The sequence below is a fragment of the Chelonia mydas genome, chromosome 8 (assembly GCF_015237465.2).
Source record: "Chelonia mydas isolate rCheMyd1 chromosome 8, rCheMyd1.pri.v2, whole genome shotgun sequence".
In the NCBI taxonomy this organism is placed as follows: domain Eukaryota; kingdom Metazoa; phylum Chordata; order Testudines; family Cheloniidae; genus Chelonia; species Chelonia mydas.
This window is the reverse complement of record NC_057854.1, coordinates 63,394,605-63,418,042: the sequence shown is the minus strand read 5'-3', so window position 1 is coordinate 63,418,042 and position 23,438 is coordinate 63,394,605. Positions and strand designations below refer to the sequence as shown.

General features: G+C 42.9%; 1 long non-coding RNA gene across 1 annotated transcript in view; it reads right to left on the bottom strand.

Annotated features, from left to right (window-relative positions):
* The window catches only part of LOC122461512, a 49,745-nt gene that overhangs the window by 7,040 nt on the left and 19,267 nt on the right, over positions 1–23,438 (bottom strand). The window contains exon 2 of the long non-coding RNA XR_006283449.1: positions 1,884–1,992. This is a non-coding gene — a long non-coding RNA (uncharacterized LOC122461512). The remainder of the gene's footprint in view (positions 1–1,883; positions 1,993–23,438) is intronic.

Genomic DNA, 23,438 nt, shown 5'->3' with positions numbered 1-23,438 from the left:
CTATCTCCCTCCCAGTGCCATAACATATGGAAATATATGTCTGTAGCCTATGAAAATATTCTCTGGAGCCAATTTAGCAATGCAGAAGGCAGAAGTTATGAAAGCGCACTGGTGTACTTCAGACTCAGTTGCAACCCTCCAGTATGACATTCTTAAGTGGGCCAGAGAAAATGTCATCTAAACAGTCTACTGGGATTTGGGGTCACCTTTCCAAAACAAAAGCAAAAGAACGAATACACACTTGTTGACAGAAGGGGATTCATCATTCCTCATTCTTTCAAGACCCTCACTTTGGCTTTGGTTCCTCTTATGACGGGTGCCACCAACACATGGCAGGCCACACAATTCTCTCCTCCCTCCCTCCCCAGACACTATGAGGACTATGCCTGTTGAAACATACCACTTAACCTCACACATCACCTCTGAGCACGACCCTCTATGCCAACAAACCCACTTCACTGCCCCTCCTTCCCAGGCATCAGTAACATGCCATCCAACTTGGAACCTAAGGATGAATTCACTGTCACTGCCTTAAGTGGAACAATATGCTGTAAGAGAGAATGAGAGCATACCATTTCTCTTGTCGATATTTTTAGCTTACAGTATTTGTTATTACTATTACCATAACACCTAGGAGCCCTAGACCTGGATCAGGACCCCATTGTGCCAGATCATCTGTTCCTCAAAGTTTTAAATTTAAATACAAGACATGAGACAGCAGATGGATACAGGACTCACACACAGAGGGGCACAAGGAACTAATGATTGGCCAGTATGATAGGTGGTGGTCTTAGTACAAGTTTATTGTAGGCATCATGGCAGAGGAGAGTTTTAAGGAGGGGTTTGAGGGAGGATAAGGTGATTCTGCAGAGGTGTAAGGTGGGTTCTTCCCAAGTATGTGAAGCAGATGGGGAGAGAGCACAAAGGTGCTTTTTGAAAATTTAACAAGTGTGCAATGGAGGCGGGCATCATGGTCCTATTAGAGGTGGGAGTTGACACTTCAGTGGTGAATGAGAGATGACTGATAGGGTGGGGATAAGCCATGAAGGGTCTTGAAAGACAAGCAGCTTATGTTTGGTGTGGTAGAAAAGGGAGCCCGTGGAGGGATGCAAAGAGAGGGATGACGTGGTCAAAGTGACAGGCTAGGAGAACACTCTTTGGAGCAGCATTCTGAATGGATATGAGCAGAGCAAGACTGCATCTATCAAGGCCAGAGAAAAGGCTGTGGCAGTAAACAAGATGCGACAGGATAGCCTGGATGAGAATTTAGCTGTGTGGATGGATAGAAAAGGCTCTGAGATATGTTATGTAGAAAGTATCTGCAAGATTGAGATCTAGCCTGGAAGTGAGGCTCTAGAGAGACATCCATGTCAAAGATGATGCCCAGGTAGTGGGCCCGAGTGACAGGCAGGATGGCAGTGCTGTCCATAGTACCTTTGCTACTTATTGAGTTCCGAAGTTGGCTGTTGTTTGCACGTATAAGGGAAGACGCTGGAACAACTGAAGTAAGCCTTATCAACTCTCTGTACCTATTATCGCCAAATAGTCCTTCTTCCACCTTTCCTCCCATTGTGTTCCACAGCAGCCACTGGGGCTCTGCAGTTGGGACCAGTAGCCGACGACCCAAGGGTCAGCACTGCCTACCACAGATGTCTGTTGTCCCTTCCCTTTCCCAGTTCCCACCCCACTCTTCTGTATTTAAAAATCAGTGTCATTATGGTTGGGTGTCTTGCTGATGTCCAGCTGTGCTGCTGTGCCCTTGAATAAATGCTTTGTCTCAGACCCCATCCCCCACCATGCACCCGCACAACCCAGGGTGGGCCTGGCCCCTCTTCACTCTTTCCTCCTACCTAATTCTTTCCTGGGAGCTCCATAATACACACCTGGATAGTGTGCTTCTCCATGGATCCTTGTTTCCTTGTTCAATTACAATTCTCCAGTGAGCTTGGTGTCTTGTAATCGCTATATAATGGGTCTGTGAGAGTGCAAAATCTGTAATCAAATCAAGAGTTTGCCTTATGAGTTCTGCATATCTCTTGACTAGAGCAGCACCACTTTCCTGGGCATGTGGAAACCTTGCTAGGGTTTCTGAAAAATCAACACAAGTGGCATAGCCCTTAGACATGCCCCTGTCTCACCCCTTTTTTCCCTGCTCCTACTTTGCCACACAGAGTGCCAAATTTCCCCATTTAGCCACCCAAAATGCCACTTTCATCTATACAAGGATTTTGATCTTGGTTGTGTAGTGAGGCGGTGTGGTTCCCCACCGCCCCAGAGAGAGACGAGTCCCTCCGGACACCAGAGTGCTCAGAGCCAGGGAGCTCTGAGCCCGCCCCCACAGGGTCAGGCATTGCCCCAGAAGTATAAAGGCCTGACCTCAGGGCTCACTTGGAGAGCAGCCGCCGGGGAGGCCAGGCGCCTCTGGCCTAGCTCGTGATTGGGAAACCGCAGCAGCCTGCGGTAACCCAAGGACTAGCCGAGCTGCCCTGCGCCAGCTACCCGGAGGAGTTGCCGAGCCTGCCCCGCGCCAGCTATCCTGAGGAACCCCTGGTGCTGGACCTGCCGGAGGACACCACCCTGACCCAGGAACCTCCAGAGGGAGAGTCTGGAAGTAGCCTGGGGGCAGCCAACCCTAGTCTGGCTGCAGCACTGCCAGAACCCATGTCAGTGTGTTGCGGCCAGAATCCCCACTGACTCAGCAGCGGGTCTTCTGCCGCTGCTAGGGCCCTGGGCTGGGATGCAGTGGAGTGGGAGGGCCTCTGTGTCCCCCCTGCCTCCCAACTCGCGGGTGGCAGTCTCCCCTGCTCCCAGGCCCTTTGGAACCTAGGGCCTGGGCTCACTGTTTATACACTGCCTGAGGGCCTGAGCGCCTGACTCACCAGTGCCCCGCCCTGACCTAGGGCCTGGGCTTAGTGTGTTATTTCTACCTTCACAAAGGCCGCAGAGGACAACTCCTGCAGCTGGACTAATTCCCCGCAAGACCTATTCCCCAATTTCGTGAGGCAGTGTGGTTCCCCACCACCCCACAGCGAGACGAGCCCTGGCTAACTTCTCTACAGTGAATATAAGACAGGAAGAAAAAACTCCGACTTCAAATCAATACTGTACATCTAATTAAAAAGAAAAATAACTTTACATACAACAAATCCTTAGCATTCAGACAGAAAGTAAGAAAGGAAATTTCCTAATAAGAAGAGGTCAAATTGATTATACTCAATAAGAGTCAGCCTCTGCTTTCCCACAGAGTACTGGAAATTGGCAAGTTCAAACTGTAAATTCTGTAATTTTTTAAAAGAGCTTTAAGAATGGATAAACTATTACATTCTAAAATAAGGGACAGATCCTCAAGTGGTATAAACTGGCATTGTGTTACACAGGTGCACAGACTAGATGTTTGGAATCGCCCTTCTGGCGTAAAAAAAACCCTATGACTTAAATTCCATTGACTCCATTGGAACTTGAGTCTTTCCTCCTCTGGATACTGCTGAAGTATGCAGTTGATATACACTGATTTACATAGGATCTGTCATACTGGATCAGACCCACGGTGCATTTATCTAGTTGAGTATCCTGGCTTTAACAGTACTCACAGCTATATGCTTTAAAAGGAGTGCAAGAAACCCCACTGGAGGCAGATGTCAGATAAGCTGCCCCCCAAAGAGAGTTTCCTCCATTCTCCTAATAGAGATAAGGTTAAGCCTTGAAGCATGAGGCTTTATCCTTGCTAAAAGCATTTTTATTAGTATTTACAATTATAATTCTAGTTATATTAATGTCAAATCCTACTTTGAGACTTGCTACGTTCTTGGCTTCAAAGACTCATTGTGAAAATTCATAGATTCCAAGGCCAGAAGGGACCATTGTGATCATCTAGTCCAGTGGTCTCCAACCTTTTTGTGCACAAGATCACTTTTTGAATTTAAGATCAACCCAGGATCTATCCTGCCCCTTCCCTGAGGCCCCACCCCACTCACTCCATTCCCACCTCCTTCCAATGTTCACTCTCCCCCACCCTCACTCACTTTCACCATGCTGCAGCAGGGGCTTGGGGTGTGGGAGGGGGTGCAGGCTCTGGACTCGGGCCGAGGGGTTCGGACTATGGGAGGGGGCTCTGGGCTGAGCCTGGGGCAGGGGGTTGGGGGGCAGGAGTGAGGGGTGCAAGCTCTGGGAGGGAGTTTGGGTTCAGGAGTGGGCTCCAGACTGGTGCAGGGGATTGGGGTGCAGGCTCTGGGGGGGAGTTTGGTGCAGAGGGGACTCCAGGCTGGGGCAGAGGGTTGGAGTGCAGGAGGGCGTGCAAGGTGCAGGCTCTGGCCAGGAGGCGCTTACCACAGGCTGCTCCCGGCCAGCGGTGCAGCGGGACTCAGGCAGGCTTCCTGCCTGCCGTGGCCCCACAACACTCCTGGAAGAGACTGGCTGCTGGCAGTCTCTGTGGCCCTTGGAGGGGTGGCGGGGGCAGCGGGTCTCCTTTCACCACCCCTGAAGCTCCAGGCCAATGGGAGCTGCGGGGACAGTGCTGGGGACAGGGGCAGCATGCGGAGCCGCCTCTCCCCCCTCCCAGGGGCCACAGAGATGCCAGCAGCCAGCCACTTCCTTGAGCGGCATGCAGGGCCGTCGCTAGCTATTCTGGGGCCCTATGCAGCCCCCGCCATGGGGGGGGGGGGTGGAGCCCCAGGCAACTGCGGCGGGGAAGGGCCTGCACCTGGCTTGGGGGGCAAGAGGGAACCGCCCCCCAGCACTCACTGGCGGCGCAGCTGGGGCCGGGTTGCTGCACTTCCTGCTGCTGGTGAGTGCAGGCCCGGCGCAGCTGCAGTCCTCAGGGGAGTGGGGGTGAGGGTGGGGCTGGGGCGGAGTGGGGGCGGGGCTGAGGTGGAGCAGGGGTGGGAAGAGGTGGTGCTGGGGCCATGGGGAAGACGCAGGGCAGGGGCTGGAGCAGCACACAGCTCCGCAGGGCACCAGGAAATTTGGTGCCCCAAATTTCCTGGTACCCTACTCAGCTGCGTACTTTGCATATGGGTAGGGACGGCCCTGGCAGTGTGGGGCCATGGTAGGCAGGCAGCCTGCCTGAGCACCACTGCGCCACTGGACTTTTAGCAGCCCGGAGATCGTGATCGACTGGTAGAGGCTCCAGGATCGACCAGTCGATAGCGATCGACTGGTTGGTGACCACTGATCTAGTCTGATCTCCTACATAACATGGGCCACAGAACTTCCCAAAAATAATTCCTAGAGTAGATCTTTTAAAAAAAAACACACACACACAAAAAAACAAACAATTGAGTTAAAATTGCAAGTGATGGTGAATCCATCAGGACTGTTGGTAAATTGTTCCAAGGATTAATTACTTTCACTGTTAAAAAATTTAGACCTTATTTCCAGGCTGAATTTGTCTAGCTTCAGTTTTGAGCCACTGGATCATGTTACACCTTTCTCTGCTAGAGTGAAGAGCCCATTATCAAATATTTGTTCCCCCTGTAGGTACTTACAGATTAATCAAATCACCTCTTAACCTTTTCTTTGTTAAGCTTAAATAGATTGAGCTCTTTGAATTTATCATAAGACTGTGGAACCCATTTTCATTCCTAATGCATTGTATGAAAAAGTATTTCCCTTTCTCAATGAAATTGAATGTTCCCTTGTGTATAACAAGATGGAGAATAGAAGTTCCCAATCCACTTTCTCTGTACTAGGCCATCCATTATTTTCTATACTTTTAGCATGTATCTTCTTATTCACTCATCTCTGAGGTAATCAATCACAATCTTTTCACTCTCTCCATGAGAGCTTTTCTATGCCCCAATCATTCTAGCTGTTTGTCTCTGAATTCCCTCTAATCTGCAGTATCATGTTGGCTGCTGTGTTCAGAACTGGTCATCCCAACTCCATCTGTGAATATGCCCCTAGTATTACTTAATCATGCCATTCTGCACTGTGTTTATAATGAGCATTAAGGTTTAGTTCTGTACAGACACATACCTGTTCCTCCCACCATCTTCAGTGGGAGTTGTGTGCACACCTGAGAGCAGAATTTGACCTGAAACTTGGACAGTGCAGGTTTTAATTTCTGATATTATAATGTGCTGAAGTGCAGGTCTAGACCCATAATCCTTTGTTGGTTTAAACACCTTTGTTTTTATATCTGATTAGATCTGAATGAACATGTATAGTATGCATCTGAAGAAGTAGGTTTTTTTACCCACAAAAGCTTATGCCCAAATAAATCTGTTAGTCTTTAAAATGCCACCAGACTCCTTGTTGTTTTTGTGGTTACAGACTAACACGGCTACCCTCTGATACATATACAGTATGTGCATGCAAATCTTTTAATGTCCAATTAATCTTTGCTCTGCTACCAAAAGATCCCCCTCCCACCCTTTGTTACCTCACATTTGTATGCTTGTTTTGGACTACAATCTAGCTTACATCTTAACCCTAAAAAGCTGAGATACAGTAGTGCTAATAACCCCTAACAGGTTTAAACAGATGTTTATAGGTGCTGGCATGCCTAAACTCTTGATTTACTGCAGAAAGGTACTTGTTAAAATAATGTTAGATATGGAGTTTCTGGAAGTAAAGTGGGAGGACTGGTGTATTTATTTGAATACCAACATAGAATGCCATGAATTATTGTTATACAGGATTCAAAGTGAAAGGTGACTATATCTCCATTAAATCTTAGGTTTTCCTAGTGAAATGACAGGAGGAGATTTTGTTATAATAGCAACTCAAGGCAAGATCAGTCTTATTGTCTTGGGTATTGTACAATTTTATATAATAAAAGGCATTTCCTCCCCCACCCCCAAAAGCTTATATTCTAAATAGACAAGACACACAAAGGAAGTATTACTTCTCCATTTTACAGATGGGTAAATGGTACACAGAAAGCTTAAGTGACTTGGCCACAGTCACACAGGAAGATTGTAGCTAAGCCAGGAATTGATCCCAGACTTCCCAAGTGCCAGCTCAGTGCTTTAACTACTCGGCCATCTTGTTTTCCAGTTATTTTTAAGCACAACCTTCCCATTTTTTTTGCTAATACATTAGCAGATTTTCTATTATTAAAATCAGAAAAATCAAACTTGTTATTTAGTATTGCTATTTACTGTTAAGAGAGCTTATGAAATTTGTAAGTGTTGATATGGTTAGATTTTTATAATAAAAAGTTAGGTGCAAAGCATCAAAGAGAAGAACACATAATCCGACTACAAGAACAGGTTTTGACACTGTATTACATAAACAATTCAATATTAAGTCTTGGCAACAGATTTCCAGTTCTAGATTTTACAAAATCCATACACAAACCTGCTTATTCAAACATGGGAGATCAAAGATTTTAGTAACTCCTTATTTAATTCATTAGTTTGTTCCACAGATGTCAATAAAACTTATTATGCATCTAAAAAGTCTGTAGTTTCATTATAAGTGAAAATAGATAATTTATCCTCCAATGTCACCCAAAATGTGGCTGAGAAAAAAATAACTGCTTTCCCCCCCAACTTTTGCACATTATTCCTTAAGAAATCTTTATCTCTGTCTCTAACCATGTGTTTCCTTGATCATGCTGGGAAATATTAAAACATGGTGACTCTGAAAAATTGTTTTAAAAATTTTAAATCAGTTTTAAAAAACTGTGATTATTACATTCAAAAAGAAAAAAGTTCACCACTCTATCCTTTAATCCTTCTTCCCTCATATTGATAGGCAAAAACTTTTTCTATTTTTAAAAATATGTTTACAAATTCTATACTTAAAAATCCTCTTCTAATGAAATAGGCAGAGCAGTAAGAGGATATTGGTATATAGGGAGGTGACATCATGGTGGCAAGAATGGTATTCTGAGGGAGGTTGTTAATATTGTGGGGTTTCTGGAGGAAGTCAGTTGTGTCCTGGAGGAAGCTGGCCTTCTGTGTGGTGAGTGGTTTGAGGATAGATTCTATGAATCCTGATATCCATCACATCCACCACTAAGCATGCAGCTATACAATGCCTGAAATCCAACCACCAGATAGTTATCTAACCAGCAAACAAAGAGGATGCCATCATAGTTCTCAATTGTGGTGATTAAGTTAATGAGGCCAACAGACAACTGCTACCATGAGAAGCTGAGGGAACTGGACTTGTTTAGTCTGCGGAAGAGAAGAATGAGGGGGGATCTGATAGCTACTTTCAACTACTTAAAAGAGGGTTCCAAAGAGGATGGATCTAGACTGTTCTCAGTGATAGCAGATGACAGAACAAGGACTAATGGTCTCAAGTTGCAGTGGGGGAGGTCTAGGTTGGATATTAGGAAAAACTATTTCACTAGGAGGGTGGTGAAGCACTGGAATGGATGGTGGAATCTCCATCCTTGAGGTTTTTAAGGCCCAGCTTGACAAAACTCTGGCTGGGATGATTTAGTTGGTGTTGGTCCTGCTTTGAGCCAGGGGGTGGACTAGATGACCTCCGGAGATCTCTTCCAACCATAATCTTCTATGATTCTATGTACTCTAAAAATCCCTCAAACTACCCCACAATTTAAGGATCTCATCAAATCCGTCCCCAAACAAATCTAAAATAAACTCTGCAATCTCATCCCCCACAAAACCCACCTCAGGGGCCTTCTACATGCTTCCCAAGATACACAAGCAAGGGCACCCAGGCAGACCCATCATATCTGGCCACAGAAGCCTTACTGAGGGAATATTGGGACTAACAGAAACCATTCTCAAACCACTTACCACACAAACAGCCAGCTTCCTCCAGAAACTGCAATATTAACAGCATCCCTCAAAACACCCTCCTTGCCACCATGCCTCCCTATACACCAATATCCCTCATTGACAGCATTACTGCCTGCCTCAAATATCTACAAGAAAACAGACAACTCTCAGATACCCCACACCCCTGACACTTGCCATACTCATCCTTTCATCCTCATTCAACAATTTTATATTTAATAACAAACACCTTGTCCAAACCATGGGAACAGCCATGGGTACAAGGATGGCTCCCCAATGTGTCAGCCTCTTCATAGGCCACCTTGAGGAAGAGTTTCTGGACAAATCCTCCATGAAATCAGTGATACACATGAGATACATTGATGATATTTTCATCCTCTGAACAGATGAACTAAACTGATGCATAGATTTCCACTATAGCCTCAACCATCACCACCCATCCATCAAATTTCTCTCTAGAACTATCCTAAACGAGATCTGCTTCCTTGACGCCACAATCAACTTCAGCAATGGACTTCTACAAACATCTATATACACGAAACCCACAGATCACCACACTTGCCTCCACAAATTCAGTAACCATCTCAAAACACACCAAGAAATCTGTTCTCTACAGCCAAGCACTCACACCCCAGAATAAGCTCTGAAGAAAAAAAATTCCAGGATATACACCTTAACACACCTAAAACTGCTTTCACCAAACAAGGACATTCCACCACAAAAGTAGATCACATCATGGAATAGGTCACCCAAAGACACCCAGAGAACCTGCTTCAGTACAGAAATAAAACCTCTCTGACCACCCCACCCTGGAACCCACATGGGGTATCATTAAACAGTTATAACCCATACTCCCTGGGGATCACATAGTGAGAAATATTTTCCCACATCTCCTTTTCTGGCTTTCAAACAACCTTCCAATTTCCCCAAGCTCATCAGAAACAAGGTCCCCACAGACCAGGAGACACCAACTCAGACTCCACCAGACCCTGCCAGGACAGATGCATCTTCACTGCTGGGATGGTCAACAACCCTCCTTACCCAACACATTTTTCAGGATTCAGGGGTCCTACAGATGCCTATCACAACATGTTCTGCACCTCACCCATGGCACTAAATGCCCCAATAATTATGTGGGTTAAACCAGACAGACCATCACTACGATCTCGAATATACTCACACAATAAAATGATACGACAAAAATACCATATCAAATATGGGCAAAACACTTTTCATAAAACAATCACTCCATATCAGACCTCATCCTCAACGGAAACCTGCACAGCACCTTCAAAAGACAAGCCCAGGACCTTAAATTCATAACTTAGCTAGATACAATCATGGATTTAAGGTACTGGATTTATAACTTATTACAACAATTTATAACCTACTAACCCCACCTTTTTGTCCTGTGACTCCAGAGGTGTTAATGGGCCACTTCATGCCGAGTGGTCTCCGACAATGTGTTAATTACTTATGTTAAACAATCTGTTCTACCCTGTATTTAGTTGTGACACTACCTTTCTCAGACCTGAAAAAAGAGCTGTGTAGCTCATAAGCTTGTCTCTCTCACCAGCAGAAGTTTGTCCAATAAGAAGTATTACCTCACCCACCTTGTCTTGTGGAAAACTATGTGTAGCTCACCACCTCGTGACACCTGCCATATTAATCCCCAGGCTATATTGATTGATCTATTGAGTAAAAATACTAATTGCCCTAATCAGGTCCTGTTTTTAAAGGAATAAAAAAAATCCCCTTAATTAAATGGTTTTTCGAAAAGCTCTGTTTGCCACTGAAATAATTTTAAAAAATTGCCACCAGAAAACACCACTGAATTACTCCCTCATCATCCAGAAGGTTTGAAATCCCCAATTCACAGCCATACATTAAAAAAACAAACAGCCACACTTTATTAAAAATAAAAAAAAAAAAAAAAAAAAAAAAGCTAGCTAGTTCTCAGAAACTACATCTGCCTTTGGAAGGGACATCCCCAGTGGAGTGAAATCAGGCCAGCTGCTCTGAGTAGCCCTGGTAAGAATCCCTAGCAGGTGCAGCATATTCCTGCCCTGTTCAGGACGGGGTAACAAACAATGGCCCATTCTTTGCTATCAAAATGTATGTGTGTGGGGTGTGTAGTAAGATGAGCCCTGAAACATAAACCCTTATATCAGAGGCCCGGTACGGGGACTAATGCCTGAACTAAAGTAATGGTCAAGACTTTGCTAACATAAAGCAAAGTTAAGCTGTGAGCCAGAGGCAGGCCCTGCTCACAGAAACTGGCAAGAAAAGGGCTGATGCTGCAAAAAGATACATACCTAAAAAGGTACTGGACACTAGATATCAGAACACTCCAATATTTGCACATTCCACACACATAAGGAACAAGCTGACCCATCCTAAAGACAGGGGCAAAAGGGTAATATGATGGATAGAGTTGATTTGTTCGAACCAACATGTACAAGGTGAGAGGTGGCACCTTGCTACGTAGAGGGGCTGCACCTTGTTACGTAGAGGGGTTGCACCTCAATACATCAGGAGTGATGGGTAACTTGTTTGTACCTGTGTATAAGAATGCATACCCGGGGCGGTGTCTTTGTCTGGCCTAGGGGGCAGTGGAGAGTCCCGCCACTGACTGAGCCGGTCCATTGTCAGGGGGCATGTATTCGTAATATGTCCTGTAGAGTCTGCGGGGAACTATTACTGTGCTTCGTTTGACAATAAACCTCACTGGGTGCCTCTGTACCTTATCGGAGTCTGTGGTTATTGGGGTTTCTCTCGGGGTCTGCTGTGCCAGTGATATGGAGAGCCGGGGCAGCATGCAGAGGGAACACACGCACGCAGCCGACTGTTATCAACATTGAACAGAGCAGAGCACCACACCAGTGGCATCTTGACAACAGGTTGGATTTTCTTTTTTTGCAGACTGTGAAACATTTTAAAAGAAATAATGTTTTTAAAAACTGTAAGTTACCTTTGTCTTGCGACCTCTCATGGGACACACTGGGATCCGAGGTGGCTTTTTCTCAGGGTTGTGGTGTCACTGCATAGTACCCTCCACATACGTCTGACGTGGGACTCAAATTATGGAGGAAGTTTACAATTGTGCATTTTTTGACAACTGTAATTTAGAGAACTAGGGCATTAAGATGAAAACACAACTGCACCTGTTTGTTGAAAACGTTTTAGGTCAGATGTTGATAACTAAATCTAATTACTGAATGATATTAATGCACAAAATCCTCAATTTTAATATTGAAGGATGATTATCGTGTATCTAGAATTTCTTATTGACAGGTCTGTTCTTCTTGTTCAGTGGCTAACCAGATGAAAGATGACAAACCTTTTTTAATAATGAAAAAAATCAAACTAGCATTTCACATGAAGCTGCTGTTTTCTGAATGGTCTGAGTAATTATTCTTCCACTTTCTTCCTTAAAGTATCTTGAGCGAACATAGATAATTATGTCTGAGGCAGAAAACAACAAAACTGAATGCAAGTCCTTCTTTAAGGGATACTACAGAAAAAAAATCCAGCTATGTTTCAGTGGGATTGTCTGTCATCAAATATACATGAAAGACCAGGCCCCCTACTTGACCAAACATGACAATTTAACATTGCCTTTTCCATTGTGGTGATGCGATCATAAACATATTATCAAGTCCTGCAGAGTAATAAGCAACAGATGTAAAATTGAAAGTGTTGACAAGTTTTATCAGGATTTGAGCCTTATATTTTCTACCAAACTTAATTTGCTTTTTGAAAAAGCAAGAAACTTTTTTGAAAGACCTAATAAAACATTCAATTTTCTTTTCATGATTACATTGGATCAGCAAGCATGGTATCTGTAAATGCTAGTTTTGCCATAATACAATGGTGTTTGCTTTAGGTCACAAATCCTTTTTAAGATTCACCATTTTGCTCAGGAAGACAGACTTGTTAAATCAAAATTTTGTATTTTTCCAACGAGCCCTCAGGACAACAAGCCGTGCATACATAAAGTATAAGAAATAAATAAATAAAGTACACCCTGACACAATTTATTAAAATACATCTCCAGAAGAACCTGCATGAAGATAGAATTAAAAGTCAGAATTAAGTCCTCCAGAGCAAGAAAGGAATTCTACACTCCAGCTATACATTCAGCACTACAAAACCTTTAGTGTCCCTCTTTCCCACAATGTTGACTTGCGTGATTGGCAAGCAACTTAGTCTAGCCTGGGAGTGAGCAACCACACTGCAAATCTTACCCAAGTTACCGTGTCCTCACTAACTTGTGTGTGTTGCTAGGACTTCCGGGGACACTTCCTATGGTTCTTTGTGCTCCTGTACGCTAAGCCAGTCTACGAGTCTTGCCCAGTGAATTGTAAAATAACTTGTCTGTCTTTCTGGGCACATAGGGAGAAGTATGGGAAGGCATTGGAGGACTATCAATACTTCCGTGATTTAGCCTCCAATCTGCCCACTTTGCAGGGAGGAGAACAGCCTGGGTAAAAGCAGCATGCAAACTCCAACCTATGATCCTAGTTGGGCCAGCTAGCCCAGGTTTACAGCACCAAACTCAGGTGAGAAAATTGTGTGTGTGGTTGGAAGAGAAGTTAGAGGTGACATAAGAGCCCAAGTTAACTTTCCAGTGAAGACCTACCCATACTGTACATGAACCACATAAAATCCAAAGTTTTAGGCCTCAGTCCTGAAACATGATCTGCATGGGCAGAATTCTGCCCATCTGGAGCCCCAGTGAAGTCCATGGGGCTTTGCATGACTGATCAGATCAAGATCAGGGCCTTAATTGCCTATAGATCAGGGGTTCTCAAAACTTCATTGCACCCTTCTGACAAGAAAAATTACTACAGGACCCCAGGAGGGGGGACCGAAGCCTAAGCCCACCCAAGCCTGCCCAAGCCCCACCCCCCTGGGCATGGGGGGACCATAGCCAAAGCTCCACTGCCCCAGGCTGGGGGGGCTAAAGCCCCAGGGCTTCAGCCGCAGGCAGGGGGCCTGAAACCTTGGCCCTTTCACCCAGTGCTGAAGCCCTCAGGCTTGGGCTTTGGCCCCCGGGCCCCAGCAAGTCTAAACCAGCCCCAGTGAACCCATTACAATGGGGTTGCAACCCATTTTGGGGTCTCGACCCACAGTTTGAGAACCACTGCTGTAGATCAATAAAGTCTCAATGCATCTGTTGCTCCAAACAATACTTTTATCTTTATCAGTATCAAATATTTATTTTACTACATACCTATTTTCTTAAAATTTCGGGTGACATTACTCGTCATTTACACAAGATTTGGGAGCACTTTATAGGCTTGTATTATTAATTTATATGTCTACTTCATATCCAATAAACACAACAATTAAGCAGTAAGGTGTGACAGATAATGTACTTATCTCATAGTTAACTCCTGGGGCATTATAAAGTAGAAGGTACAAATGAATGTGTCTATTGCCTACTGGTATAATTATATTTAGAAAGCTATTTCATAGAGGTGCTGTAATATTTTTTATTGTGGATAAATGTTTCCAACATACACACTATATCTATATTCATATTATATCCTAAAGCTAGGTACTGTAAGTACGTAAGTGTACTGCTGATGGGGGCAGGAGGAAGCTAAGCTGTGTTATGTTGATCTCATAGTTTAATCTACCCAACTATGATATGCCATAAATCACAACATTATGTTAATAAAACATGAAGGCAAGTCCTCTGAACTGAGTGTTAGCCCTAAGATACTGAACTTCCATCCTTCACATCTAATAGTTAAGCCCATTTAAAATTGTCTGATTCATTCATTCTTTTAATGGAGATTTACTAGACAACATATGCTATTTTTGGAAGAACAGTGGTAGCGTACTGACAATTAAATCCAGAGTGAAGTCATTAGATTGCATTTATTCAATTTATTGTAGGAAGACCTTTCACCTAATATACACAGTGTTATCTCAAAGAGACCACAGACCAAGTCAAAGGTATGGAAGAGTTCTGAGTTACACACGAGGGATGGGATTCTGACCCGCTATTCAAAGGTATAGGGAGGCCTGCTAGGGGTGGGAGGGTGTGTGTCTGGGGTAGGAGCGGGAGGGGCCATAGAACACACTGCTACGGTCAGTCATTTTGGCTTGCTCTGCAAGCTGTAGGCAGCCCTAGGGAGAGTGTTGTAACTAGAATCATAGAAGATTAGGGTAGGAAGAGACCTCAGGAGGTCATCTACTCCAATCCCCTGCTGAAAGCAGGACCAACACCATCAGCCAAGGCTTTGTCAAGCTGGGCCTTAAAAACCTCTAAGGAAGGAGGTTCCACCACCTCCGCAGGTAACACATTCGAGTGCTTCACTACCCTCCTAGTTAAATAGTATTTCCTAATATCCAACCTAGACCTCCCCCACTGCAACTTGAGACCATTGCTTCTTGTTCTGTCATCTGCCACCACTGAGAACAGCCTAGCTCCATCCTCTTTGGAACCCCCCTTAAGGTAATTGAAGGCTGCTATCAAACCCCGAGGATGGGGGAAAAAAGTGACTTGAAGCCATCTTTGGCCCTCTTCTTCTGGACTGTGCCTCAGCTTGGAACAAAAAATTCTTCCAATTATGATAGTTTAGTCATGAAGTTCTCTGCAAGGTCTAGAAGCTCTTGTTTAGTTGCCGAGTTTCCCTTCCAAATCAGTAGTATACATGGTGGAAAGGAAGGAGAAAATAGAGTGTGAAACACCCAATTACCACTAACATTGTTTATTCATTGCTATCAAAGTATAGGGGATTCTGTCAGGAGGCCCTCAGCCAAAACTCCCACTTCTAAGCCAGTGGCATATTGTATTATAGCACTGTCATAGCAAATTGTGTTGGACCAAATTGGTAAGAGATGATCTAAAAAACAATGGGTGAACAGAACGAATGAGCCCATTAAGTTCCAGGAATTCCCAAATCACTGGGCAACACCTGAAACGACAGTTAAGAGTTAAGGTGAAAGGCATAAGAATGCACTTCCAAATTAGTCCCTTTAACTAACCAGAATGGGATAAGCTGGTACTTTGGCCTTGGTTTAATTGAGATAGAAAAGTTTTAAACAAAAAACCCCAAACTTTATTCTATCTCAAGGTATCCCTGTAAAGTAGTGAGTGAGTTAGACATAGATAGTATAGTGACTGCATAGGCAAACAATAGCCATTATACTCTCAGTAAGAATTCACACACTGTCTAAGACATTAGGGCCTATCATGCAGAGAGAAGGAATGTTAATCAGGGCATAACCTTGGTGCCCTATCCATACTGAAACTCAAATGGGATCTTTAATTCACACCAAAGGCAGATAGAAAACCTAGTCTTATCCGAAGAATGGCACTTTTAATGAGGTAGCATCCCCTACCTTCCACATCAGCAATGGAAAGGAGCCTAGTAAGAGAGCTGAACCCATAACCTTTGGCCAAGAGGTGAGCATGCTACAAATAGAGCCATGCTGATAACATATGGTCATGTTCTGACCCTTTGAATGCAGAACATGGTTTTACTTCTTTTAAGGCTCTCCATGACCTTGCTTCTATCTGCTTAACATCTTTCTGTAGATTCTTCTAGGCTTATTAGTCCTGTCCTCACAGCTATTATTTAGGCTTCTCTTTTGTTTGGGGTCCTTTGTGTTTTTTTTTTTAAACTTTCTGTTCTTTTTCTTTGAAGTTTATCTACTTATAATGTTAGCCAAGTCATTTTCCTATCCCAGTCCACTTGCCTTATAAAGTTTAAGATAAAAACACCTTAGGTTTGACTACAGTTAACTGAATGCTTATTTTCTACTTTATGGCCTCCTCCATGAATGTTTTGACACTTGTATATAAATTAAATGTCTTTATGAGCTTGAAAACAAAACTGAATCATTTCATAGGGAAAAAATAATTATGATGGTAGTATAAACTACAAGTAGTGAATTCCTAAAGCAGATCAAAAGGTTATGAAATCAAGCATTATAAAAAAGGCAGTGATAAGTATAGGTAACCAATGGAGAATATTAGACTGAAAAGCTGATAATCCTATTTAAGTCATTTGGAACAAAAGCTGAGAGAATTGCAATTAATGAGTAAAACAGAATTGAGATGGGAATGGCAATAAAAGTCGTGTAAAATGAGCTTGTCACTTCCTCCAGGGAATGATGGCGACCCAGACAAAAAGTAAGTTAGGTTTCATCTGTTTTGCTGAACGGTTTCTTTTGAAAACTAGAAACAGAAATCCTGCTGACAGATTCAGGACACACCTTCCAGCAGTGAAAAGTGGTGATTGCTCCCCTACTATTCTTTCCCAATTTGCTCTATGCAGTTATGACTTCCATGACCTCGCTGTCTGCACCTTCCAAAAAGATTCCAGGACACCTGGCACAGGAAAAACAGTCCAAACCAAAAAACTTATTACGTCCCACTACTAAATAACAGATCTACTAAACTTTCAGTGCCTCTCTTTTATTGCTTTTGTTTTTTCCCCAACCCAAGCCTGGTTTTGCTCATTTTTCCTTCCTTTTTAGGCGAGAGAGGAAAAAAAAAAAAAAAAACACGAAACCTAAAAATAGTTGCAACATCTTTGTTGGTTCCACTATTCTCCCTACCATTTATAAATCTGTTAAATGGGGCCTGATCCAAAGGCCATTGAAGTAAAAGAGAAGATTACCATGGACTTCAGTGGGCCTTGGATTAAGCTCATTGTGTGCAATATCTTTGGCTTCTTACATTCCAATTTTTTTTTAAAAGGCAGAAAAGGTTAAGGAAAACATTGCATGCCAATTAAGTTGTGGGTAACTTCATAATACCTCCATGTTTCCTAACTCTACTCAGTCCCTTACCTGTATGGCAGTCCCACAATCTTTATTTCAATATTAGTTACTATCCAAATAAGTCACTTCAATATCACTGATTTTTTAAAAAATATCTACATTGTTAACAGTTGGGTACATATGGAGACCATTTCACGGCATCCCACAACCCTGACACAAAACTCTGATTTGACTCAAATGTTTTCATTTCTTAAGCCCAGGGGATGTCCAGCTTGTAAAACAGAGGCTATTTACTAAAGTATGTAAATAAATCTATAAATGATTCATAAATCAAGCCAAGCAGACTGAGTGGTTATTTTATCCCTACTGCCTTTAGGTTTTCCCCTATGTTTTAATAGTTGGGAACGGGGGTGGGGGAGGGAATCAATACCTCCTCCCCACAAAACAGTTATTTAATGAACAAAAAACTTTCAAAAAAATCCATGTAGGTAACACTCCCTTCCCTTGAGTGTTATTAAAGTAGAATGCATCCCCATTCAGAGGCCAGTCCTGTAACGTGTCTTTTCCCCAGTCCAGCAAGAAGGGGATACTGTTTATACTGTCTGGGAATTGACAGTGCTCAGCACCTCCCAGAAGATGCTCATCATCTCACAGGATCAGACCTAGACAACTGAAGAATCAGAATACCTACCCTACTGTGAGACCATTAGTCATGTCCTCAAATGACCTACTGAGCCCCTGCAGCAAACAGAGGGAAGGGAAGACGGGATATGTTGACTATAAAAAGCAACCGATTTATTTTTTATTTCCAGACAGTCTTTTCACAGCATAAAGCAGCAGCATGTTTTGCTCCTCATCTGCACCATTAAGTAGTTCTTACTTACTGAACAGCTGGTTATCTGCATACTAAGTTACTGTATCCTCCCTTGAGGAGGGTGTTATTGAATTACATGAAAGAAAGGCTTCTTCTGAATGGCAGAATTCATATTCTTGTCTGAAAACATACATAAACTGGTAAGTCTTCCATCTATCTGTTTCGTGTGAAGCTGCTGGACAGAAGGCCTCTTCCTCGCTCAACCTCAGATGTTCCCCTCTAACCATAGTGGAATGTACATCTTTCCCTTACATGATTAACGCTAGTTTCAGGTTAGGGTCCCAGCAAGGTTCTTTCAAAACCTGCTGCTGTTTCCCCAGCATTATACTGGCCAGAACTTCATTATACTGGCTTCTGTTTCCCTAACAGTATAACAGCCCAGACTCCTGCTACCATGTTCCTTTGCAGTATATCGTGCCAGAATGTCTTAGTCTACTAAAGTTCTCACCTGTAACATTGCAGGCCTTACTAGCTTTCTTGCAGTGACTGAGGAGATGAAGCTGGCCGATTACTTGATTATGAAAAATATGGTCATATTGTCATCATATAAAAGCAAGAATGGTCTTACCTTGTCAAAAGACCCTAGGCTACTATCCCTAGACTTCTTGGTGAGACAGTCAAGTTAAAATAGTACTGCCCTGTTTTTCGAGTTGGCTATTAGCATGAACTGTTTTTTAAATGATGAATGGTATTAATTAATTCAGAATATAAAATCCTGTTGTCAGGGGCTGTCTTCTCTGTGTTCTATGTAGTATGTTCACTTTATTAAAGCGAACAAAAAACCTACAAAAATAATAATAAGAGGGCTAGAGATAGCAAACTTTATTCACATGAGTGGCCAATGGGACTACTCACATGAATGAAGACTGCAGGATCAGGGCCATAATTTTTTTATACTACAGAGTTTATCAGGAATCATGGAGAGGTGGGTTTTGAAGTTTCATTTTTTCCCATTCATTAGTTAATGGCTACAGAGTACCTTGAGCATGGACAGTGGTGCCATTGCTAAGTGTTATTCTTAAGATTTTCCTCTATACAGCAAGAACCATGCAATGAAGAGTAATATTAATTTTTAATAATTGAGATTAAGTCATAATGGCCACTAGAACATCCATGGTTAAATATGGGGGCTGAGGGGGAAAAAAAGTCATACTGAGTGTTTATAATACAAGCTTTAGAATGAGAGTGATAAGTACTTTTGGTCTCAACCAGATGGTGCTTATGTGTCCACAAAGCTGCCCCTGGTAACATTTAGATTTTTTTTCTGGTATATGCTAACTAGTAAACATATATAGTAAAATGAAGGCATGGGAGCTAATAAGTTATTAAACTGTCTGTAGCAAAATTCATGCTGTTTTGCAAGACTATCATGGCTTCTGCTTTAATGAATGATCATATCATTAACATTTTATAGAACTATCCCAAAATGAGGCAGTGCTAGCTTTTCTTAGATCTCTGAGGCGAGATCCTCAATGGAGCTATGCCACTTTACACCAGCTGAGGTTCTGGCCTTTAAACTTAGTGAGTCCTTGACACTCTCACCAAAGGTATTCTGAGGGTTATATTTGCTCCTTTCTCTGTGTTCCTAATTGTACTTTCTTCCAGCTGTATGTGTCTGCTCATCTCTATTCAGATTGAATCTGTGCATCTGTCCCAAATACAGCAACTAATTTCAGTCATGACATCCCCCTTCTTTGCATACTGCAATTTCTTTGGAGACAAAACTATCAATGTATTTATTAGACATTGCAATATTAAACCTTTAATAAATAATCTATGAGAAAGTACATTCATATGTATAGTATCTATAGTTTCAACTAATCAAACTCTTATATTGCATGCTGGCCATAACTAACTATTTATATTATTACAGGTCCCTTAGTATACAGATGCCTTCCCAAAGCCATTCTACTTATTAAACATTACCTGTACAAAACTGATATGGATTATTTTATCACTCAGCACACAAGAAGTATGCTTTCTGCTTCTACTGAAATGTCGTACAATGCTAGGGAACAGGGTTTGGTTTGGTCTTCCTGCACCATGAAACTAACATCCTGTAGTACAGGTTCAATGCAAGTTACAATATTGAATAAATTTTTATTCACATTTAATGGCCTGATTCTTCACCTTGTGAAGCCATTTATGCCGGTGCAAAGTGGGTGTAAGACAGGAATATGCTGATGTGGTAATGTTTTAAATCCACTTCGCACAAGTACAAATGGCTACCTAAGGTCCAGGACAGTGGAGAATCAGGCCCTTGTAAGTACTACAAATGTAATTATTAAATCCTGATGTGTTTTAGCATGAGTAGCACCAGAAATATACACAAATGGATATATCTGGAGTACCATATTTGGATACAGCTATCTCTAGAGATCTGCAACTCAAAAAAGTGGAAAATCAGAATATATGGTCTGTCCTTTGCATGAAACATAGGGTACATGTTCACATGAATTAGCAAATATACAAGAGTGCTATGGCAAAATTGACTTTGGACCAAGTTGTCCCCTCTGGACCTGGAAGAGATGAAAATACCTATAGGGTTTCTTCTTATTTCAACCACACAGTAGCTGTGCTGGGAGCTGGATCGGTGGACAGGGAAAGGAGGTGGAACAGCAGCGGAAAGAAGCAGGATTGTCTGTTGGGACTTATTCTCATGCCTCACTCATGAGCCATTGGCTTCTCTAGAGAGCTTACAACTGCGCAGCTACATCGATGTAGCTGTGCCACTGTAAGCTCTTTAGTGTAGCCGCCCTATTATGATAGGAGAGAGCTCTCCCATCGACTTAATTAATCCACCCCCAGCGAGCAGCAGTAGCTGTCCTTGACATAGCGCTATCCATGCTGGCACTTAGGTCGGTGTAACTTTATGTCGCTTGTGGGGAGGTGGCTTATTCACACCCCTAAGCAACATAAAAGTTATATCAACATAAGTGGTAATGTAGACATAGCTTAAAACATATGAAGTGCTTCTAATTTGGATCTCACTTACACCACTGAAACCTTGTTGACATAACCAAGATTGTCTAGCCTAACTGAAAATACTGTTTCTGATTTAGTTGACAGGAAAAGCATGATCTGGTTGACATATCTGTATCCCAATATATCTGATAAAAATAAAACTTTTTTGGAGTCTTGTGTCTTTCAGTTCTTTAACATTACCTTCTGCTTTCCCAGCTTTCTCTGATCGCCTCTGATTTCTTAGACATTTCTTAGCTGCTGGTTAGACGTTATTACTGTATGACATGTTCAACCTTTAAAACAAATAATTTATTTTGAAAGTTGGGTACTATATGATGTTTCATAAGACGGATGCACTCAGGTTATTTCAAGGATGGGATCTTCATACCTGAAAATACCATATCCTCAAAGCACATTTATATCTGTAATAAAATTGTTAACCTCTTTTGAAAATCTCAGATAAAAAAGGGGTGGGTTCTTTTTGATTGCTTGCTCAGTATTATATTAGCCCGTCTGCAGATGCCACTGATATGAAAAATGCGACTTTTAGCTTTTATCTGACAGCCACATCTGAACTAGGCAAGAGATCTACCCACGCCACTGCTAGCTGCCATTCCCACTCATGCTTCTGTGGAAATGGATGTCAGATCAGATAGAGCTGGAGGCCAAGCAGAGGGACGCAAAGGAGAATGAAAAGGGTAAGATAAGTCCCAAACCCAGAACTGGGGAGCATCAGATAAGCAACAAGCTCCTTCCACTCCCAGTGAGCCCGAGGAATAACCCTGCATGAACATTGCAGGGACACGTTGAGCTTGAAGGAAAGCAGAGCCTGGGAGCTGCTGCGCTTTGGGATGTTCCCTGGCGAGCCTGCAGAAATGCCACCAGAAAACAGAAGCAGCTTTAACTTCTGCTATTCCCTTTGGTGGAGCTGGGGGTTAGTGTGTAAGGATGGCAGGGTGCCACAAAGGCTTCATGGCTCAAGAGTCATCCCACCAATAAGAATATGGCTGGTCCAGTGTTTAAAGTACAAACCTGGAACTCCGAAGATCTGGGTTCAGTTCCTATCTCAGACCTTCTTCCTGCCACAGGCTTCCTATTTTTACCTTGGGACTTAATCTCTGGGCCTCAGAGTTCTCCATCAGTAAATTGGGGATAATAGTATTTCCTACCTCACAGGGGCATTGAGAGAATATGTATGCTAAAGATTGTGAAGTGCTCGTATAGTGTTATTTATATTGCTCCTGATAGAGAGGTAGCATGAAGTCAATGGGAACTTTGCTACTGGCTTCAACAAAATCAGTTAAGCTCTGTGGTCCTGATTCTTCTCACTTGCGTCAGTTTTACCTGGTATATGTCCATAAGGCTAGAGCCTCAGCTACTGCAAATCAGCATAGAGCCTTTGAAGCTGATGGAGCTATCAATTTACGTCCGTTCCTATTGGTTTCAATGAAGCTACACCTGACTTACACAAATAAGTGAGAAGACTCAGGTAATAGAATCCGAGAGCCACAGAGTTAAAAGGAACTCTAAGGGTTATCTAGTCCAACCCCCCTGCCAAGATGAGGGTCCTATATGTATAAACCACAGCATAAACTATGGTGCTGTATAAGTGATTAGTATCATTAAATTACTGGACTTCGCAGCATTTCAAAACCATATTCCCATCCTTCTCTGTGAAACCACATACCTTTTGTCCCTCAGGGAACAAGGACAGCAATGCTAAGCGCGAGCTTGTTCGGTTTGGGCTCTATAATATGGGAATATAAAGAGCAGCCTTCTTCAGATTGGAGGGAGGCCTGGAGTAAGCAGAGACATGGAGTGGGACTCTCCATCGGGAAGGCAGATTACATGTAGTCAGAATACAGAAGGACCCCAGAGTGAATCAAAGAAAGCAGTTGTGGGCAAAAGAAGCACAGTGGTTTGAGATGAGAATAGTGCTAGCTTTCTGTTCTTGGACTTATAACAGGCTTCCAGAAAAGGAGGGAGAAAACCCCATGCAACTACAGAGGGAAGATGAGGGCAGATTCCAGGAGGAAGGAATATTGAGCTGTTTAACTTGGAGAAGGCAAGCCACTATTGGCATCACTCATTTCTGCATCAACAAGGTGAAGGCTGAGTGCCAAAGACACTAAAGATGTATT